Source organism: Falco peregrinus, chromosome 2, assembly GCF_023634155.1.
Source record: "Falco peregrinus isolate bFalPer1 chromosome 2, bFalPer1.pri, whole genome shotgun sequence".
Classification (NCBI taxonomy): domain Eukaryota; kingdom Metazoa; phylum Chordata; class Aves; order Falconiformes; family Falconidae; genus Falco; species Falco peregrinus.
This window is the reverse complement of record NC_073722.1, coordinates 71,296,768-71,312,443: the sequence shown is the minus strand read 5'-3', so window position 1 is coordinate 71,312,443 and position 15,676 is coordinate 71,296,768. Positions and strand designations below refer to the sequence as shown.

At 45.4% G+C, this 15,676-nt stretch overlaps 1 long non-coding RNA gene and 1 pseudogene across 1 annotated transcript; one reads left to right on the top strand and one right to left on the bottom strand.

Annotated features, from left to right (window-relative positions):
• Window positions 1-584: 584 nt before the first annotated feature.
• LOC129783900 (tRNA methyltransferase 10 homolog A-like) lies at window positions 585-12,432 on the bottom strand (annotated as a pseudogene).
• Window positions 12,433-14,436: 2,004 nt separating this feature from the next.
• Window positions 14,437-15,625, top strand: LOC129783899 (uncharacterized). The gene is made up of 3 exons (XR_008745990.1): window positions 14,437-14,503; window positions 15,017-15,098; window positions 15,512-15,625. It is a non-coding gene; the product is annotated as an uncharacterized LOC129783899 (long non-coding RNA).
• The last annotated feature ends 51 nt before the right edge of the window (window positions 15,626-15,676 follow it).

Here is a 15,676-nt window from a genome sequence, read left to right as displayed (position 1 = left end):
CTCAACTCCATGCGCACCATGTGCCAACCAAGGCACGTGATTCGCGCTTGCGCAGACGTCCATCCTGCTCAAGCTGAAGTCTAAAGCATTGGCGTAACCCCACGCTCGTAGCTCATCTACCGACCCCAGCTATCTGCGCATGGTATACAAGTCAGCGTGGCTCAGCTGATGAAGGCAGTTTGGTTGCTGGTGATTGTCTGTTGAGGAGCTCAGGAAAATTAGAATTTCTGCTTGTTTGTGCCGAGTGTTCATGCACACTTGGCAACGGCACTAGCGGAACAGGTTGTGAGGTCACCATTCACCGCTTTCAAGAAAACTTAGGGCAGGAACAGAGAAGGCGGCATCCATTCAAATAGCATCTACTAATGCTCTTGGGTAACGTGCCCAACTTGGTATGTAGAAAAAGTCACATTTAAAAGAATTGTAAAAAAAAAAAAAAAAAGGAATGCAATCGCTTCCTTGGGAAACAAAATAAATTCTACATTTGCCATTATTTTTTACAAAAATAAGCTATTAATACGGAAGCTTCAGGGTAAAAAACCCACATTTATCTTTGCCCTTCATGTCCAGGAACAGCTCTGGGCCAGCTACGGAACTATCGAGCATTGGGACAATCCGGTGTCACAAGGGCAGCAGATGGTCTTTGGAGCGGAACCACTTCACGTCCAAACTTCCTCCCATGGACTACGTGTCCCATCTTTCCCATCGTCTCATTGTGAAGCCTAGTCGCTGTCCGAGTCATCGTCTTCATCTTTTTTTCCAGACAGAGCACGCTTGGACGAATCATCGGCCTCTCCCAATGCAACAGCCCCTTTCCGCTGTGGCAAGACACTGACGAGGCGTCCTTCCAGTCTTTCTTCTCCAGGTACGCCAGGATGATCTCAAACACTGCAACATCAAGAAAGACCACCAGCTCTTCAACAAGGAGGTGAAGGAACTGCTGATAGCGCCACCTCCCACATCCATCCTTACAGAGCTTCTCATGCATTCGCTTGCAGCATCTTCAGGCTAAATCTGGTGAAGCACAAGCAGAAGCGCACAAGGCAAGTCTGCTACAGCCGCAGCCTAAAGCCAAGCACACTGTGAGCCCCCAGTTACTACCGCAGCGCTTTCCTGCAGCGGCTCCACTTTGAATTAATTGCCCTCGGGGACAGAGAGGAACGGCCCCCCACTACTGCAGCTCTCACCACTGCCCTTCATACAGGCACTAATGCTTTCCCACATTCGTTTGACAGGAATATTGCTGTGGATGCACCTTGACAAGGACTTGGTCCCCTTCCTAACATAAGCGCAGCTCAAAGTCTTCCTGAAACCTGCCGTCATTGTCTTCCTCTTACTTTTCCACCTGCGCTTGTGGCAAAAATCCTTATTAGTCTCCAACTCCATGACCCCTTCTTGCCGTTTCTAGGATGCTGACTCTAACAGCCATCTCCTCCTCCTCCTCCTCCTCCTCCTGTTTCAGCTCCTAAAACTTTCCCTAAGTGACAATAACCCCAGACAGCATTACATACAAACCTCACTGGCAGATTCTTGCCTAGAACAACCCCAGGCTATCCAAAAACCCACTCAACACAGACTGTGGCTCGGCAGCAGCAGGCAAGGCTGCAGGAGGCCCTCTGGCTGGCGAGTAAGCCAGACCTGGATGACAAATGTGGGACAGACGGGTGGCTCGTCTGGCTTGGGGCTACAGGAATAGTGCTGACACCACCGGAGAATGCTGACTTCAAAGAACGCCCGCAGCACAAGCAGCCTCAGTGCCGAGCGACAGCATACGAGAAAGGTTCAAAGGAGCCCTGGAGGGAAAAAAAGCCTGACAGAGAATTAGGCAGGCATTCAGAAACGGGGGAGCAGCATGGATCTCATACTCGCCGAGAGCCAAGTTACAGAAAACTGTCACATTTACTAGAGGCTTCCTGCACCCAGGCTGACGGGACAGCCAGCTGCTCCCTGGGACGCTGATACTGAAGAGCTGGCCATATCACTAAGCAGGCTATTCACCTGAAATGTACTGTGAAGGCATGAGCTCTCCAAGGACTGTATCACTATCGCTGTTACTGCAGAAAGCACCTGTGGCAAAAATGCCGGCTGAAGAGACAAGAGGAGTGTAAGGAGCACGTTTCCTCTCCCTTGCCTTGGAACTTCCTTTATCTGCATAGTGAAAACGGAACTGATGGAAACACAGTGGCTTCCACAGGAGAACAGAGGCTCCTTGGATGGGCTGCGATAGCAGCAACAGTCTTGTGCAAGGACACAAGGCGGCAGTGGGAACAGCCGGCAGCCTCCACTGCAGGCTGGAATGAAGCAACACCGTCTTGTAGCGTACGTTACAAAGCATTAGCCTTGGCATACAAACCTGAACAGAAGGAAACACACTCTCCCAGCTACACCTGCAGCTGTGCTTTGCAACACAGTGTTTTACATGGATCTCAGATCATCCAAGCTTGATAGTTCCAGGTCGAGTCAAGGAAAAAAGAAAAGTCTCCTCTTACACCGTGTCAGTTTCCTGGCATCAAGTATTTCACACATACCCGTCTCCCTCATGCCTTTTTAACATGGCAATGCAGGCACCGAACTGCCCGTGGAAATGCATGGAGAGTCAATCCCAAGAGAGGAGGATTCTAAGAAAATAAGCAAAAAGCAACAAGCAAGTTGCCCTGTTACTGACGCCGCCAGTCTCCCACCACCAGACGGCCGGTTTCATTAAGGCGCTTCAAAGCCTGACAAGGCCGCTCGGAAGGACTTTCTCCTTCTACAGGACTTCCCAAATTCACACCTGTCACAAGAAGCTCCCCAGGGACAGGGCAGGCCCTGCAGTCTCCTCTGCTGAGCCCCGTACCGTCCTCGGCTTGCTTCCACTGCTGCACCGAGGCCAGAGTTACCAAATCAAAAGAGAAAGGGCGAGCAATGGTGCAGTTACACTAAGCAGCGCGGTGGATGTACTCACAGCAAAACACAAAAACCTCGGTGCAAATGTCCTTCTCCTCACCTACACAAAATTTAGAACAGGAGACTGGAGAGGCAGCTTGATTCTCTCCACCTTACTCATGCCTTACTGCCCTGAAAGCTGTCTTTTAGGCTCAGCTTGTAAGCTATCAGGGTTACAATATACAACAGCCTTTGGGACAGCTAGTAAAGGCACCTCTGCTTTTGGTGGTGGGGGGGTTGTGTTTCTTTCCTGCCCAGAAACCTTAAGCAAAACACTGCTCTAGTATAATCCTTGCCTTACGAAGTGTCTCCGCGTTAAGAGCCTTTCAGCCGTGATCTGAAAATGTTTGAGAAGGGCAAGGGAAGACAAGCTCACGCAAAATGAAAGCTCGCCAAATAAAGTGCAGTGAAATCAAATGCCTATTTAAATACCTGGCACCAGAAAAATGCACAAGACCATAAAGCAGATAAATGAAAGCATCAATTAAGCGACCCAGTATATCCAGCCCTTAAACATGTAGAAGAAAGCCTTCAGAAATATTGACACTAGAGGTCAGTATAAGATTATTGCAGGAAAACTCCAGCACAAAGCTATAGCTGGGATAACTTTGGATTAGTAACCCATAAAGTCCTATTATTGCCTACATAAAGCTACGGCTAAAGATCAAGTTTTAGAAATGTAAAATCTTAACAAAGACATGGATTCCGATGATAATACTATATTCTCCTCCACATGTAAATAATCTTTACTAGCATGCAAATACGTACCTCATCAACCAACGGCACTTTAAGAAAATAAAGTTATCAACAAGCAATGTGTTACAGAATCGAATAAACTTAAAATAAACTAAGGTAAGATAAAAGAATGTGAGGTGGGGCAAAACAGGCTTGGACACCATGTCAAAAACTTCCACAAAGGTCTGAGTAGGCTCTATTTTGCCTACACTTTTGTTTAATGACAGGGAAAGGTAATCTAATAGTAGAACTGAAAGTTTAAACGGAGTAGGATTCAAGACTCGGGTGAGCAATTGTATACTTCAATCAGAACCAAGAAAGCAGGTGCAGATACAGCTATGAAAACTCAGTCGGTGGAGTACTGCTGATAACAAATGAGGCGAGCCTACAGGTACCTAAGGAGTTACTGCTGAACAAAACTGTCCAAAGAGGTGAAAGCATTACAAATGTTTATCCTTCCCTGGGATAAAATACATGGGAAGTTTCAGCATTTTACTCACTTATACATTAAGCCTGGAAACAAGGCCAGGATGGTATGACTCTCAAAATTACTCATGGGACGTGTCAACACAACAGGAGGTGCACTTTTAAGGGGCTAAGACACCATCCTTTACATTTAATTGTGTCTAAAACAGTTAAAGGCCAGGTCAATTACTGTATCCCAAAGGCAACTAGATTCAAGTCCTATCAACATCACCAAGTAAGAGGTAGGCATCTACAGCACAGTGCACATGTTGAAGGTTCAAATGCTGAATATCACAAGTATATTCTAGAATAAAGTCATAATTTTGTGATTTAAAACTTACCATGATTGACAGCTAACACTTTCCGACTGTTCATCTTGACAAAATTCCCAAGCGGGAGCTGCGCGTGACCAATTCCCTGCTCTACAGCTTTTCTGTAAGTAATTCCCTGTGGGAAAGACACCAAAACAACTGGAATGAGAGTCACCGTTTCAGAGCAGCCCATACAGTTTCCTACAATTACATTTTCTGGCACGAGTTTTGGCCACAATCTTCCTTTAGGAGATAATTACAAAAGAGAAACTTACCCTGATTACACAGTACCTGCTTCAAGGGCTACCTCTGTAAAACTTGATACTTTGAATATATGACACATTGTGAGTACTGTCAAAAGGATCATAAACAAAACTGGTGCATGCAGCCACAGTTCTAGAAAGTGTCAGCCACAGCCTGCTTTAAAGGTGATCTTACAAAGTTACTCAGATCGCAGTAACCAGGTATTTTTCCAGAGGAAGAGTAAAGGAAAAAGAAATGTTGTTTTCTTTTTTAAACCTGGCAACTCCCGTGTCCAAGATGGGAAAAAAAGACCTCTTAACACTGTGCAAACACTTTATACCATAATGACTATATCAAGGATCTGCTTTAGCTCTCTCCTAACTTTCAGCTGTGGACTAGTTGCTGAGGTACCACTTCGTAAGGTTTAGGACCCATCCCTTTTTGGGGGATCATTGAAAATATCAGCATCACATTGCAATATTAAACATGTCACCAGAAACTACATAAAAGTATCTTCGAAGAAAAAGCAGTAACAGTGCTTTAATTTCCTGGCTGCAGTCTTTGTGACATTCCAGGTCCACACAGCATGATCCCACATACAGGTATGGAACCAGATGCCAAAGGTATGTCTGTTACTTAGCCAAGTTCTCCTGACAAGCAAACGCATTAAACTGAGACATCCAGGATTCAAGCGCTGTTCTTCATCTGTATTTGGGCACATGCACATACAAGCGCACGCACATGCACAGACACACAAGTACATGAACAGAAACCAAACCCTTTTGTCTGAAAGTAGAACCCTCAGTAAGCTGAGCAGTGTTATTAATTCCATTCCTAGATTTAAAATTAAAAAATAAAATCCTACCTAAAAAGCTCAGCATGGCTGCACTTTGGAACACAACCTATTGCTAGCAAGTTTTACTTTATAGCTACCAGAACTACCAAGTCTTTTTCCCCATTTCTTCAAAACTTTTTTGAATTAAGTCTTTTTTGAATAACTTTTCTTGTTATTTATTTTTGTTAGCTCACACAGGAACAGCATTAATGTCAAATAAGGTGCAAGGGAAAAAAAAAAAAAAAGGCTCTCTAAGGAAACGGACCCCACAGTTTACCTTGTGGTGATTGTGATCCACCAGTCCTCCAATCACATAGGCTTTCTTCTCATCGAGCTCACTGAGAACATCTGGGGAATCTGAGGTAAGATATACTAGGTCTTCTTTCTTTATTAGCTCACTGTAGTGCTCTGTTCTAATTTGGATATCCTGAAAAAAAGGTAGTTGAAAGAAGTTACATTCAATTATTTCTGATTAATTGCTGGGCAAGATTTACAGACCCGAGATGGAACCAGCAAAAATAAATCCAATAGTATGTAGTCATTCCGCACCCCTCATTCATGTTTAAGTGCATAGCCATAGCACAGTGCAGATCGATTTCTGCATAAGTAACTCACAGGTCCTACAGCACTGACTTGTAAAAATCACCAGAAAATTTTCTGAAACCCCAAAAGAACTTTACGAATCCTTAAGTTCTTGTGATTCCTTTCAAATGTTAACATATTTCTCCTAGGGATCCAAGTAATTTTCAAGTCCACCTTCCTAAAAAAAAGTCAAACCAGAAGTAAATGCTTAATTAACATTACTTCATTGATCAGAGAGGTTTATGCTATGCTTCTGCAAAGCAGCTATCGCAGAAGACATGCTAAAAGTAAAACTTCTTCTTTACACAGAGTGCTCTTCATCTGAAGTTGCTGGAATACTGGTTTAACAGGAAGTCGCAAAGAAAGCCAACATGAGTTTGACCATAAGACAATCCACTTCTCTAAAGACCACTTTAGTGTTGAGAGGCAACATGACTGAAGTGAAGGTGCACACAAGAGAATCACATCATGACTTCAGAGCCTTATTTTTTGCCAAGAAAAAAACCCCCATTGTTAAGACAGATGACTGTCAGAACTGCCGAAATCAAGCAGTCTTGCTTGGTCTATCAGAGAACGGAAACTGTTTAATAACACCGGTAAAAATAGATGTGTGCAGAGTTTTTCAAGCAAAAATCAAATCTAGATTCAACACAAGCAGTCTTTGGCTTATTTAAGTTAAAGTAGTTAAAAACACAAAGACCCACACCATTTCTAACATGCTACTGCTCTGACGTCATAGAAAAACCCACATGGAAAAAGCACAGGTCCCTCACAACGAACAACCTAGTTAGCAACTATAATCAGGACGACTTTTTCTCTTTTTACAGAAATAGTCAATTATTCACCTTCCAGTTCACCCATCCTTTGTCATTTTCATTCATGTTGCACTTCAACTGTCCCCCGTGGCTGGTCAAATAAAACTTCGAAAAGAACAAACAAGAGGTACAAAATACTGAAATGTTAACACGTCAGTCTGTTTCCTCTCTGTACAGCACACTTTCTACCCTTAACTATTTGCTGGGTTTAGTTTTGGGGGTTTTTTTGCTGGTATTTGCTAGTTCTAGTTGCTAGTATTAAAACCAATAATTCTTTAGATGAAGTGGTACTAAGACCATATTCATACATATTTAAAAGACAAATATGCACTTACAGTCACTTTTTTTTTTTTTCCATCTGTCGAAGATAATACTGGGCATCACAGTATCTTAGTGGCATGCCAGTATTTGGCACTCTTCATCTGCATGCACTCACTTTTTTTCATATATATGGAGAATTTTGTAACATGTGGCTTGAAAATTAACCTACTACAATAGAAATAATTCTCTCACTAAAAGAGGCAGATTTTTTTTCTACTACAGTTCTCACCACTTAAGCCACAGCTACCTTTCTCATATGCTTGATACATGGCAATACAGTCAGTGCTCAGATTGTTTAAACATACCTGCACAGGATGGAATGCTTTGCGATTTTCTGCATAACATCTCTGAATTTGCTTGTGAAGCTTCTTAACATCCTGTATACAACACAATTTGTTTTTACATAGTCCTTCAGACAGAGCACCACAAAATGCTTTACCGTGAGCCAGTCAGAAGCTAAAGAGAGGAAAAAGGAAGCTTTTAACTGGCAAAAGCGATACTGATAGTGTGGACATCAAACCCTGAGAAAAAAACAGCCATTGTGAAGGGATTACGCTGACAAGGAAACACATCTTCCACAAAAGTGTGTTTAGAGACACCTCTACATGTGTGCTTGATTTGCATGATTCTAGGAAATAAACAAAACAAAAAAAATCACTGGAATTTAATCATATGTAACAACATACTCAAAATTATCTGAGGAATCAAGCAGATTTATCGTTGTGACAACACCCATGAAATACATGAGAAAACCCTGAGAACATAACAGTTCATATTTCAGAAAACTGCGTTTGCTTAATTAACGTGAAGAAGCCCCAAATAATACAAATAATTTAGTAGCCGGCTCTGGCATTTTGACCTGAAAAATTGGAAACAGGTAACCAGTACTACTTAAAAGGCAACAGACTTAATTTTCAGCTAGTTATGGTTTTTGTATGGTATATTACACAGTTTTATTCTCAGTGCCCCCAAAATAGCAGTTTGTAAGTATAACTGATTCCCATTTTAAAATGAAATATCATTATATTGCTTTGATTCATGTAGTACTTTGAGAATGTTTTGTTATCTCTGTAAACTAGACTTTATCATTACAGTATTGTAATGCAAGTTTTTACAGACACTAGAAAAGCATTTAATTAACCCCACTGCCAAAGGCCACAGCCACCTTCGCTTACAATGCTTCAGCCTTGCCAAACATGTGCACAAGTGCCAGTTTTTAGATCACATTTAACAGGGGCTCTGCCTGCCTGACCAAGGAGGGAAATGTGTTTCACGAAGGACAAAGCTCAGCAAGAAACGCCCAGTCAGCATCTCCAAAACTATCAAGGGGGTTCTCTGGTCTCTTCTGGAGCGCTGCTGAAGGGTTCCTCAGGGAACCAAGTTCCAAAATGCCATCTGGAGCTTCCCAAAAATTCTGCAGCGAGGCAGCAAAAGCCTCCGCTAGTGCTATACAAGCCCGGCATTACACTCAACAAGTAGCCAGACTGGCTTTGCAAAAGCTTGAATTCAAGCAGTCCTGCAGAACAGCAAAGTCCCTGGCAGCAGCAGGGCTCAGGATAACAGGGAGGGGAGAGGTCTGCCTCAGAAACCAAAGGCTGCACTCCTAGAGGAGGCTGCAGATTAACATACTTTCCTAGTAGAGTTAAAGCTTTTTGATCTGAAAACACCACACCAAGTGCCTTGTTCAGTGGCTGAATATATCATGCTGAACTTTCTGATATTTACCTACCCTGTGATCATCTCACCCATCCTTTCATCCACTCTAAAATTTTAGGTATGAGCAGAATAGCGTCCTCCTGTCCCAACTGCTTCTCATGTGACTGAGAAGAAAAGCTCAGTATCATCATGACGCTCAAAATTCTCATTTCCACAGATACTTACTAACACGGCTGGGAACCTCACATCTACTTTGAAAGAGAAAGTAACTGGATGTGGCATTTGCAGCCCCTCTAGCAAAACTATTTTGAGGCAGAATTGCATCTAACTTCATGGTGAACACACGGCACAAACTGTTTCCATATTCCTGGTTTTGGAATCAAATCAACTTACTGCATCTCCATGAATGCAAACAAAATCTTTGGCAAGCTTAAATAAAGGTAACATTCCAAACCCTAAAAAATTCAGCTACTGACATAAGCAGGTCTGGGAGTCATCACAATCTGAAACATACTAACTGTCCTCTGCAAGTTGCTCTCCAGTTTCTGTGCTCTGACATTGCACCAATACTGTCACCAGAGGTTCTTTCAACACGTATATGTGATGGGTAAGTTCCTTTTACCTTCAGCACCATCAGATCGTCAAAGCTACAGTCCACAAAGAGGCGAAGTGTACTAGGAACAACTTCCCTTCGCATACGCTTTCTGACATTCCCTTCATTATTGGAGTCCAATTTTGACTGACGTTCTAGTTTTCTCTTCTGGCATTTTTCTTTTCGTTTCTGCCTAAATAAACAAACAAATCTTCAAAAAACAGTGCCAAACCTGCTGAGGTATGTGTTGTGCACCTAAATGCATACTTTCATATCAAGGCGGCTGTCCCCTGACTGTGGTAGTTTAAACTTATCCTGTTGCTTGCATTTGTGCTAAGCTGATACCAGCATGAAACACACACTCCATCTTTCTGAGTGTGTACCTCCAAAGACAGGCATCTAACACAAATTTAATGAACTCAATAGTGGAAGTCATGGATTTAAGGATGCTCTGAGTCAGGTCTCAGAATAGAAACAATCAAAAAGATTGTCAAAATTGCAGTATCAGGGTCAGAATGTGGGAGGCAATTTACCTCCTGTTCCACTGAACAGTTTTTCAAAAGGCTTCCGAAGCAATTGTTTCTTCCTCCTGCTCCCCCAGTGCGAGCAGGCAGTTAGTCGGGAGATCACATTCTGGAGACAGCTACTTTAACAACCACTGCCTCAGGAAGTCACTTCACATTCAGCACATCAAGGATAAACTACGACCAGCCCACTTGCAGATACATAACACACTCTCTCAACAGAAAAAAACAGAAGCTCACCATCTTCCAAAACTATGTTAACAAATCATAAACCAACATAACTTGTAGCACAGCATTTCATGTGTCAAAAGAAATTTTTTTATTCACAGTCTTTGTAAGATTCACCAAGTACCAGCGCCATGGAAAGAGGGCACAGCCCATTCAGAAAGGCACAAGGCCACATGCTATTTCTCCCTTCTGACAAACCAAAACCACGCAAGTTTGAACCTCTCCTGATAGCCTCGGCAAGCTGAGAAACACTTCCAGTATGAAGAGGGGATGCTTACCTTTATACCTTCTTCATATGCAGGTGGAGTAGCCTGCTTTAAACCTGGCACGGGAGAAAACTGGTTCAACTGCCTTGACTTGCTAAAGCAACCTACACAGAAATTCTGCTGACACATGGTTACTATTGGCACTAAACACTAAAAATGTCCTTGGAAAGCTATTTTGCAAACCGTACCTCCGTAGATCTTTCTGTTCTTCCCACTGTTTCTGCTTCAGAAGCTTCTTCCTTTGCCTCTTGGACACGGGCTCAAGGCATTCTTCCTTGTCTGAGCCTGCCTCCTGTTTCCCTACTGGACTGTCACTTGACTTCACCTCTCCTTCCACATCAGGACCGTCAGGGGACATGGCATTTTCCATTGGCACCTCTGGCCTTCCTGTTGGCATTTCTGATGACACGAGCTTTTGGCCAGGTTCACCAACTTGTTTCTTAACACGTGATAAATGTGTCATGAAAAGCAAACTTTTCCCTCACCAATTCTGTAAGACAAAACAATAGTACGAGTGTTATTAACAAGCTCGCATAAAGTAAGTATCACTCTGCACCTACCATAAACCTGAATAAAGAAACAATAATGAATAAGAGACAGCTTTTTTTTGTCTAAAGCTAGGTTAGTGTCTCTGCAAACAGTAACACATAAAATACTGCAGAGATAATAACCTGTGTTCAGTTCATGTCTAAAACTCTGCCTGCTACATCCACAGCTATTCCAGAGTTTGCAATTAAAAATCTTGTGAAAACACAACTGCCTAAAAGTCAGGAAGCGTACTGGCTTAAATGTCAAACAAAAAGCATAAGCAGCACTATTGTGTGTACAGAAACTATTTTCAAACAGAAAAAATCAGAGGTATCTTTCAATATAACTATGGCAGCATGTTAGAGAAATATAATTTTGAAGAGACTAAAGCCCAGGGGGGAGGTGGGGGGGAGGAAGGGGGTTGTGTGTGTGTGAACTAGCTGTACCCCTCCAAAAACTAATTTTTATTTCTTCTGAGAACCAGAAACATTGGCCATCTGTCAGGGGACAAAACACAGGAAATAAGGGAATGAACAACCTAAACTGTTACTCAGCAAAACACTCTCCGTTCGAATCAAAGACAATTATACCTTTCCAATGTACCTTTCCAATGGCAAGTGTTGTTTTTTCATACTAATGTGCCCCTGTACTCAATGGTGGCACAGTTTTTCCAAAGATAACTACTTCACTGGAGAACACTGCATCTACAGAGCCAACATGCAGAAACAATGCCCTGGCTTCTTCAGTAACAGAAGAGCCAGAAAACTCAGAGCAGCAGAAAACCGTAAGGTTTGGTTAACACACCCCGATGGCCCAGTACGGCGGTGTTAAGACAGAAGGTCGAGGGAGTAGAGACGACTGTGGGTGCCAAACACCATGGCCTCGCGTGGCATGAGTCTGCCACCACCACAGCACGCACGCCCCGCAGATACTGCGTTCTATACATACATCTGTTTACATATATATAGATACGTATACACACATACAACTATATATACGCGTATCTCTGTATACACACATTATATACGTAGAAACACACCCATTATTTCTGCTCACGCGCCAAAGTACCTCATAACTCCACAGGACCAACCTCCCCCGCCCACAGGAGCCCGCGAGGGCCGTGATCCCCCCACAGGCGGCAGCTCCAGTCGGGCGTGGGCAGGGGGGTCACACTCCCCAGGCCCTTGGGAGGCCGCCATTTCCTCCTCCTGCCATCTGAGGAAAGCCAAAGCCGAGCCCCAGCCCCAGCTCCCCGCTCCCCCTCACCGCCTCAAGGGGTAACGGACGCGGCGGGAGAGCCCGGGCAGCAACGTACCCGCCAGCCGCCCCACGCGCAGGGCCGCGGGCGGGGGGGGCCCGCGGAGGCGAGAGGCGGCGCAGAAACCCCACCCCGCGCGCGCACCTCCCCGCCGGCCACGACTGCAAGTCCCGGCGAGCAACGGGCGGCGGTCACGCGGCGCTGAGGGGGCGGGCTCCGGCACGCGCGTCCAAGGCGAGCTCCCCGCTCCGCCCCGAGGAGCGGCTGTTGGCTGCGGCGGGGAGGGAGAGTTGCGCTCGCTCCGGTCCCGCCGGGCGCGGCGGGGGGGGAGCCACGCTGATGGCTCTGCCCGGAGCCGGCTCTGGTTTCACCTGGAACAGTTTGCAGCCGAACTAAAAAAACAAACAAACAAAAAAAAAAAACACCAAAAAACCCCCGTATATTATATATATTTTAAAAAGCAACAAGCATAACAAATGCGTTTGAAGATCAGCCTCGGTGTGGGGGAGTTCTGACCTCAGCGACACGGATCAGCAAAAAAAGGTAAAGACACCAGGGCTACAGTACATGGATTCCTACCACGGTATGCCTTCATGCTGTAACTACTTTCGGCTTAGTATGTGAACAGAATCAAGGTGCTGAAAATCCTCCACCAGCTACTTCGCAGCACTGCTGCTTTGCCATGTGAAACCCAGTTGGACTGGTATTCCACCAGAAAAACAGCGGCTCCTTAAGAAATCCCTTTGAGCCTGGCTAAGAAAGGAGGGTTCCAATCCTTCATTAAATGCCGCGGCTCTCATTGAAAACCACAAGCCTCTTCTGAAGACACACGGACAAACGACACTTTTCTCCTGATTGGCACCGCTCAGGGAGTGGGCTTCACCCCACCTGCCCACTCTCCAGGTCGTACCTGGAGCACCATTACTGTTGAGGTAGCGGCTGGTCACACCGTGCTCCCTAACAGGCTGCTTACGGCCCTCTGCCACCTACCCAGGTATGCCAGGTTTACCCAGGGTTTACACACCGTTCCATCAGCCCTGTATCAGGGCCTACAAACTTCAGGTCCGATACCTCCCTTTTCCATCCTTCCAGCACAGACTCTCCTTGGAGATCACCTGCCAAGTTAACTGCGCGTGTTTATTGTAGGAAAGACTGTATCCTTTGGTTTCTTGCACAGGATTAAACAACACTCTGGTCTGTGCTGTAAGCAGCAGCCTGCCAAGAGGACACCCAGAAGGACGTGCCGATGTTCCCGAAAGGCTTGGGAAGAACTCTACTGTGCCTGGAAAGGTAATGGGAAGGAAAAGACTTGGCTCTTTACTGCGGCACACTCTCCCTCACTTCTCAACACTGTAACCTGAATTGATGGTCTCCGATTGCTAAGGAGGACAGCGCAGAACCAAAAAGAAGGATGTGAGCATCCCACGTGTAGAACATGAGAGCTTGGAAGGGAGATGGTGTCAAGCAGTACGACAGCTAAAGCATAACTGTATCGTGTTCAGCTCTGTAACGCCACTGTGCTTTGGTAGTGCTGGGGAAAAAACATCACGCTATACAACAAGCAAGCCCAGGAGAAAGCCTCCTCCCCTCACACACAACGCTTCTTTAGATTACTTACTGCCAGCAGTTCTACTTGGGCTGACACCGTTCTCTAGAAGCAACACACTGAGGTTCAGATCCAACTTTGCAGCTGTGCTCATAAATTCCAGTAAAGGATTCCTGCTGCCATAACTCTTTAGCCCCAAGCTGCAGGCTTAATGGCTTCCTCACCTGACTTCCACCAGTAGTTACCCGGCATCACTCTCATTCTCCTCCAGCGTTACGCATTTGCCATAGATATGTACTGCAATCTCAGCAACTGTGTAGTAGAAGCTGTAACAGTTAACCTAAAGCAGTTAACCTACAGGTGTTCCTGTCCAAGCGAGCGACAGTTTCAGATGTGTTTTCTGCTGCACTCCCTTGCTGGGGACTAGTGTTAGCCCTACGTTTCACACTGCCTTTAAGCGCTGCAGAAATGGAGTCAAGCCACTCCTTTACACGTTGCTTTCTCTTTTGGAAAGCTTCTGCAGAAACAATTCCAAGCCTCTGCACAACCTGCACACAGAGTGGGACTCCAGGACACGCCTCTCACCCAGCGTTCCTCCCCATCCGTCAGCTCGCGCGACCGTGCTCGCGTCCAGGGGAGTTCTGACCTCGGTGACACAGATCAGGAAAAAAAGGTAAAGACACGAGGGCTACCGTACATGGATTCCTATCACGGTATGCGTTCTTAGTTCTCTTGAGGATGGTGTGGGACTTCAATGGCCAGATTTCCCACCGCCACCACCCCCGTGGGGAGCCTACTGGCTTTCGTATTTAGCATTTACTCCTTAGTTGCTCTCCCCTACCTGGAAGTTGCTATGGGCAATCACTGGTGGAACGACACAGCTGAAACTTGTTCTCTAAAAAGCAGCCTGTCAATCTGGCATGACACATGCAAGGGGCTTTCCGCGTAGTAAACACTCTTAGCGTTTCCTTGCGGTGTCTCTGAAGTGCCGCGTACACGGCGCTCATGCAACATCACCTTTTGCAGGCTGGCGTCCTTTGCTCACACTGTGGCAAACCTGATGGGACACCTTGGGCTAGGCCATAAAGCCCACACTCACACAGCTAGGGCTAAATGGAAACACATGCAAAAGCTGTCACGAATCAGCTTCTCTTCTTTCATGGTCACTATCCCGTACGTCTTCTAGGTGCTGGATAAAATCAGCCAACTTTTGGAGACAGACTCCCTTACCAAGATCCAAGAATGGTTTGCAAGGGCAAGTAAACAAGGTAACAAAGATACACACCTGCATCCCTTTCTGAGAAGCACGCGCTCTTGTACATTCACATCAAACCCTGAAATTCTCATCGACCTGAGCTGAGTGGCGTTGCCGAGGTGGAAGGAATTGGGACCAGCAAAGTGCGCTGGGCCCAGCTGTGGCTGCGCTGAGCAGTCAGGTGACAGCAGACAGAAAGCAGTCACTCACACCTCAGCGCTCTCCGGTTTGGTGCGGGGCGGAAAAACGCGCTCTCCCACTGGGGCTCTGGGCGGCTGGGGGCGGGCAGAAAGCAAACAAAATGTCTCTCTCGTGTCTTTAAGCCCTTTGAAAACGTGGTAAGGGAACTCCTGAATTCACCCCCAAACATCCAGATCAGCAGCAAGTGGGAATTTGAACAAAATTTCTGCTACCTTCACGTTTCAGAGAAAGACTTTGTGTTCAGTCTGGTGGATTGAGAACTGACTGAGAAAGACGTGCTGAAATCTGAGGAAGGTGCAGCAGAGAACATCAACAGCCCGACTCTGCTGAAGCCTCTCCCTCCACATCGGAGAAGCCTAGACGGGGAAATGACTCCGGCCACGTAAAACC